Source organism: Triturus cristatus, chromosome 9 (assembly GCF_964204655.1).
Source record: "Triturus cristatus chromosome 9, aTriCri1.1, whole genome shotgun sequence".
NCBI lineage: Eukaryota > Metazoa > Chordata > Amphibia > Caudata > Salamandridae > Triturus > Triturus cristatus.
In genome coordinates, this window is record NC_140592.1 from 813654969 (window position 1) to 813662857 (window position 7889).

The following is a 7889-nucleotide window of genomic DNA, read 5'->3' on the forward strand; positions in this document are numbered from 1 at the left end:
ATATTATCGACAGACACATTATCGAACTACACAAATATCGCAACAAATATATCGACATCAAAAATATCGACATTGTATACTTATTTAAAAAACTACACTAATATCGACACTACAATATCGTAATACAATTATATCGATCACACAAATATCGCACACATTAATATCGAAATACTAAATATCGACATAAGTTAATAAATATGACACATGTCACAAATATCGATAACCAAAATATAGACATCAATAATATCGTTTTTTTAAATATATCGACAATTCTAATACTAATAAAACCAATACTTTCAACAACATAAAGACAATATTTTACCAAAACATACATTTTCAAATGAGATTCTACTTAAACATGAACATAACATTTATAGCGATCTCTATATTTAACAACATAATAAAAAAACACTAAAATAATTATCACATTGGCATTTCGAACACATTTAAATAAAATTAGTACACATTATAAACAATCTTTTTATATATAATAATTTAAAACTCTCCTCCTTTAAAACTAAATATACTCTTACTTAGCATTTTCCATAAAAGGAAACCAATTAACTAAAAAAAATTCAAACCATCCAATAGAAAGGCCACATACAGAAAACAACCAATAACATTCAAGAAACAATTTGAAACCACTATATAAACCAATTAAAACAAGTGTTCCACGGTGCCTTAAACCAAAGCATTGAACGAAGAAGAAGCTCTACTAAACAGAAGAAACCTACATCCTATTACTATTCTAAAAACGTAAGTAAATATTCTTTTCTAACTAAACTGCCAAATTAAACTAAAACACTAATTTATCTTTACTCAAATAAATAACTAACTTATATATTCCATCTCTTTATGTTTCCACTACAGATATTACTCCAAACAGCTAAAGAAAATATTGAAGATTGCCAGAAAAGACTCACTAAAAAGTAAGTATACTATCAAAATACTTTATAAAATATTAATTAAATCCTACTCAAACCCCAAAACATCCTAAACCCCTAAACAAATCCATGTTCTCTTTTTTAAATTGTAAAAAACCTGTATAAATTAACACCTATAGTCTATACCACTGGGCATGAGGGTAGGCTCTGTTTGCTTAGTGAGAGGTTAGGCTACTGCATCTTATTTATTAGGCAGGAGGGGCACATAGTAAGAGGGTTAGGAGACGGGGGTACATTGACATGTGGTGGGGGAGAGGGGGGGTAGAGAACTGGGTGGAAATATTGTTCATTCTCCTGAATAATTGGTCTTGATGATAAATGTGTGGTACTTCCGGGACAGATGAAGGTGGGGGAATGTTTTTTGAATTGTTAATTTGTAAAACAATAAAATAAGTTTCTTCAATAAAAATATAGTCTATACCAAACAGCAATACCACCCCACTTAAAAAACTAAACCAACCACAACAATAAATGTTCTTTAACTTTCAGAGACTAAATCAACTAAACAACATTTTTGCGACAAACAACATCTTCATTCAAATACAACAAAAAAGACTTGGTAAGTATATATAAAAAAAATGCTTTTTTGCTAATTTCATATAAAGATATAAAGTACTATAGCATATATTTTCATATACATTTTTTCCAGAATTGTAACACATCACGATGACAGAAGAAGCCCAATTTATAACTTCGCAGAAAGGAAAATTCCTATTGTGTTACATGGGTTACACATACACCCAAGAAAAGCAGACGGACCGAAAAGTGAACTGGAAGTGTACTAAATATTATTCTAACAAATGCTACGGCCGAGCAACAACAAGAGAAACAACTGTACTATATACAAGAGAGCATAACCATCCACCCAATCTCTCTGAAATAGAAGTCAGATCAACTCTTGAAAATATCAAAGAATTAAGCACAGGTTCACAAACTGCTACAAGTGTAATCCTAAAAGAACTATTACCTAGAGTGCCCAAAGAAGCAAGAGGCCAATTACCATCAATTGCTTCTATAAAAAGAACTATTGCTAGGACCAAAAAAGCAACCACGACAACTATACCATCCCCTAAAACTTTTCAAGAGATCATCATTCCACCAGAATTAAGTATCACCCACAATAATGAACCTTTTATTTTTTTTGATAACAAAAGCCCAGAAAAAAGAATCATAATGTTTGCTACTGCAAACAATATAACTAAACTGCAACAATGCCAAACATGGATGATGGATGGCACCTTTACAATATGCCCAAAACCATTCTATCAGCTTTACACAATACACGGTCAATATCACAACACTTCCATACCTTTAATTTATGCACTATTACCTAACAAACAAAACACAACATATAATGAAATGCTAGGAAAAGTAAAACAAGAATCTAATGATTTTTACCCTCAAACAATTATCATAGACTTTGAGCAAGCCATGATAAATTCCATTCTAAAACTGTACCCCCATACAGCTATCCAAGGATGTTACTTCCATCTTAACCAATGTATATGGAGACATTTACAAAAATCTTCACTAAGTGTAGAATACGCCACTAACATAAGTTTTGCACATCAAATAAAACTTCTAACAGCCCTAGCTTATGTACCAACCACAGATGTTGCAGAACATTACAATCTTTTATTAGAAAGTCCATTCTACAAACAAAATGAAGTAAAGTTATCTCCCCTGTTAGATTATTTTGAGGATACCTGGGTGGGGAGACTGCACAGATCAGGCCATAGACGTCAGCCCAAGTTCCAAATACCTTGGTGGAATGTATATGTAAGTACACTCAACCAACAAGCCAAAACTAACAACGCCGTCGAGGGCTGGCATAATGCATTCCTAACTTCTACTGGGAGAACAACTCCAACACTACAAAAACTACTAATTGCCATACAAAAGGAACAAAGTTTCCAAGAATTAAGAATGCAACAATCTGTCCTACAATTAAAACCAAAACAGACAAACTACTCAAATGTATAATTACCTACAACAACAGGTACAGCTATACCCATCCACAAGAGGACTTGAGTACTTAAATATAATAGCTCAAGCTCTCTTCTAAACCCTTTTCTAAATATTAACCCACAATTCTACTAAAACAACTATCACAACATAAATAATCCACTTTATTATATCACATATTTAATTATGTGGTCTAAAATATATACATGAATTATATGGACATATATTTAGACAACATAATTAAACAAACCAAGTACACAACAACAATATTAAATATATAAGGTTTCGCCACCAACAATAAAAATATTTAAATGAACTTACCTGTGTAGTATCTCCAATGGGATAATAACATTCCTTCCAAATAAATCCAGGGAGTTCAAAATCCATAGTTATCCAAAAAATGACTATCCATTAACCATAAAAATCCCGAAAAATATAAAAAAGGTAAATAACCGCTCCTGGAAACCCGAACTATAAAGGAAGTGTTAAATAAACATTAGTAAACACAACTAATACACACTTCCTTTAAAAAAATAAGGTGTTTGAAACCGACGAAAATATCTTCTCCGTAAAACCTACAAAACAGAAACAAACATTCCCACCCACCCACAAACACACAAAACGCACGTACAAACCTCACTACAAACGTTATTCAAACACTATAAAACTTTAACACACCGAAATACCAAAACACTAACAAAGCCACAAACACGGAACACAACGTTAATTATAAAACCGTATACAAACTATTACTAACACCCTAACTTTTAAAACATCAATCAATACACACTTATTACAACATAACTACTTCCACAAAACACTTAAAACTATTTAATAATAAAGCAAATAACTCTTACCTTCTCAAACGCGAAACAGCTCCGAACCGCGACCTGGATTCGACCAAAATAACCCAAAACAACAGCGAGCGGTTACAAAATAAAAGAACCAAACAAACATAGGAAGTTGGAAAATTAAAGCAGCACGGTTTTAGGTGAATGCTCAGCCTGGACTTCTCACTTTATCAGTAACGATAATATTGCCCACCTCAAATGGTCAGCTGCTCAAATGACCACCAAGACAACAATTATCCACAAGTATGAGAGGCAACATATTGGAAGAAATGTAAATTAATGTCAAAATAAACTTTTGTGTTTCGAATCCACACAGTAGTTGAGTATTTGCTTGAATTCCTTTATTCCAAGATTTAGTGAGACCAGATCCGCAGCCAATGCATTTCGCACAAACATGGGATTTTCAAGGCGAGTTTCAACAATAAGAAATATTTACACGTCAAAACGGGGGGTAGTATGACGAAATAGGCAGGACCCAGAGTTCAATCTAGGTAATAGGTCGATAGCTTTAGACAGTTCGTATGGTATATATCAGACATGTTTATTGCAATGATGTAATTATTAAAATATGCGTAATAATAAACAAAATTTTCTCTCGAATGAATATACATTCCAACAACTATAAAATAAATATTATTTTCCTATCTACTATTTAATTTAAAAATATTTTGGAATTTGCATTCTGATATAACTTCTATGTTTTATCCAACCCAAACTAAAATCTACAGATTTTTTGTCAATTAAATCCAATAAATTTAACTATTCTTATTCAACTCTATAATTAATTCTAATATTTGCTATTTACCAAACTTAATTAACATACTACTCCCACTACATACTGAACTTAATTAATTTACTATTCTCACTCCAACCTATATTTAATTAGGGTAGGTGCTGGACACTGAACTAAATTAATTTACTATTCCCACTCCACTCTATATTTAATTAAGATAAGTGCTGGACACTGAACTTAATTAATTTACTATTCTCACTCCAACCTATATTAAATTAGGGTAGATGCTGGACACTGAACTAAATTAATTTACTATTCCCACTCCAGTCTATATTAAATTAAAATAAGTGCTGGACACTGAACTTAATTAATTTACTATTCTCACTCCAACCTATATTTAATTAGAGTATGTGCTGGACACTGAACTGAATTCATTTACTATTCCCACTCCAATCTATATTTAATTAAGATAAGTGCTGGACACTGAACTTAATTAATTTACTATTCTCACTCCAAACTATATTAAATTACAGTAGGTGCTGGACAATGAACTTAATTAATTTACTATTCCCACTTCACTCTATATTTAATTAAGATAAGTGCTGGACACTAAACTTAATTAATTTACTATTCTCACTCCAACCTATATTAAATTAGGGTAGGTGCTGGACACTGAACTAAATTAATTTACTATTCCCACTCCAGTCTATATTAAATTAAAATAAATGCAGGACACTGAACTTAATTAATTTACTATTCTCACTCCAACCTATATTTAATTAGGGTAGGTGCTGGACACTGAACTAAATTAATTTACTATTCCCACTTCACTCTATATTTAATTAAGATAAGTGCTGGACACTGAACTTAATTAATTTACTATTCTCACTCCAACCTATATTAAATTAGGGTAGGTGCTGGACACTGAACTAAATTAATTTACTATTCCCACTCCAGTCTATATTAAATTAAAATAAGTGCTGGACACTGAACGTAATTAATTTACTATTCTCACTCCAACCTATATTTAATTAGAGTATGTGCTGGACACTGAACTGAATTCATTTACTATTCCCACTCCAATCTATATTTATTTAAGATAAGTGCTGGACACTGAACTTAATTAATTTACTATTCTCACTCCAAACTATATTAAATTACAGTAGGTGCTGGACAATGAACTAAATTAATTTACTATTCCCACTCCACTCTATATTTAATTAAGATAAGTGCTGGACACTGAACTTAATTAATTTACTATTCTCACTCCAACCTATATTAAATTAGGGTAGGTGCTGGACACTGAACTAAATTAATTTACTATTCCCACTCCAGTCTATATTAAATTAAAATAAGTGCTGGACACTGAACTTAATTAATTTACTATTCCCACTCCAATCTATATTTAATTAAGATAAGTGCTGCACACTGAACTTAATTAATTTACTATTCTCACTCCAAACTATATTAAATTACAGTAGGTGCTGGACAATGAACTAAATTAATTTACTATTCCCACTCCACTCTGTATTTAATTAAGATAAGTGCTGGACACTGAACTTAATTAATTTACTATTCTCACTCCAACCTATATTAAATTAGGGTAGGTGCTGGACACTGAACTAAATTAATTTAATATTCCCACTCCAGTCTATATTAAATTAAAATAAGTGCTGGACACTGAACTTAATTAATTTACTATTCTCACTCCAACCTATATTTAATTAGAGTATGTGCTGGACACTGAACTGAATTCATTTACTATTCCCACTCCAATCTATATTTAATTAAGATAAGTGCTGGACACTGAACTTATTAATTTACTATTCTCAATCCAAACTATATTAAATTACAGTAGGTGCTGGACAATGAACTTAATTAATTTACTATTCCCACTCCACTCTATATTTAATTAAGATAAGTGCTGGACAATGAACTTAATTAATTTACTATTCTCACTCCAACCTATATTTAATTACAGTATGTGCTGGACACTGAACTAAATTAATTTACTATTCCCACTCCATTCTATATTAAATTAAAATAAGTGCTGGACAGTGAACTTAATTAATTTAATACTCTGACTGAAATCTATATTTAATTATGGGATTAGTTAAATTTAAAAATAAATTTAAATTTTCTAAATATTAATATTTTTTAAAGTAACAATATATAAACATGTTAAATTAACTTCCCACCCTTATCCCCTATAACCCAACATTCCGCTCCTAAAATTATTTGTAACATTCTAAAAAAAAAAAAAAAATTCTAAATTAATTTGTTAAAAAATTAACAGATATATAAACATTTTAACAACACTTCCCACCCTTATCCCCTATCAACCAACATCCCACTCCGAAATATATTTGTAAAAATCGAAAATTTATTTCCTATTTATAAATATTTTTAATAAAAAATTCACAAATATTTATAAACTTCCCACCCTTATCCCCTATAAACCAACATCCCGCTCCTAAAATTTTATTTAAAATGCAAATTTTAATTTACAATTTCTAAATTTTTTTTTATTTTAAAATTAAATAATATATAAACATCTTTAAAACACTTCCCACCCTTATCCCCTATAAACCAACATCCCGCTCCTAAAATTTTATTTAAAATGCAAATTTTAATTTACAATTTCTAAATTTTTTTTTTTTTTTAAATTAAATAATATATACAAATTTTTAAAAAACTCCCCACCCTTATCCCCTATAAACCAACATCCCGCTCCTAAAATTTTATTTAAAATGCAAATTTTAAATTACAATTTCAAATTTTTTTTTTTTTTTAATTAAATAATATATAAACATTTTTAAAACACTTCCCACCCTTATCCCCTATAAACCAACATCCCGCTCCTAAAATGATTTCTAAAATTCTAAATTAAATTTACAATTTCTAAATAAATTTCAAAAAAATTCTAACAATATATAAACATTTTTAATACACTTCCCACCCTTATCCCCTATAAACCAACATCCCGCTCCTAAATTTTTTTATAAAATTCTAAATTTAATTTAGAATTTCTAGAAAATTATTTTAAAAAATTTACAAATATATAAAATTTTTTAAAACACTTCCCACCCTTATCCCCTATAAACCAACATCCCGCTCCTAAAATTAAATATACATTTCACATTTTAAATTAAATTTAATAATTAAATTTTACAATATATTACAAAAATAAATTAACTTTTTTAAAACACTCCCCACCCTTATCCCCTATAACCCAACATCCCGCCCCTAAAACAATATAAATATTTCTCATATTACACAATAACGATATTTTCACATGTCGATATTATTACGAACGATATTACTTACATCGACATATAAGTAAAAAAAAAAAAACGATATTTTTCACATCGATATTAGCTATTTCGATATTGTGGA

At 29.9% G+C, this 7889-nt stretch overlaps 1 long non-coding RNA gene across 1 annotated transcript; it reads left to right on the forward strand.

Annotated features, from left to right (window-relative positions):
- The first annotated feature begins 868 nt into the window (after positions 1-868).
- LOC146798887 (uncharacterized) lies at positions 869-2284 on the forward strand. Its single transcript, XR_014969210.1, has 3 exons — positions 869-929; positions 1434-1503; positions 1594-2284. It is a non-coding gene; the product is annotated as an uncharacterized LOC146798887 (long non-coding RNA).
- The last annotated feature ends 5605 nt before the right edge of the window (positions 2285-7889 follow it).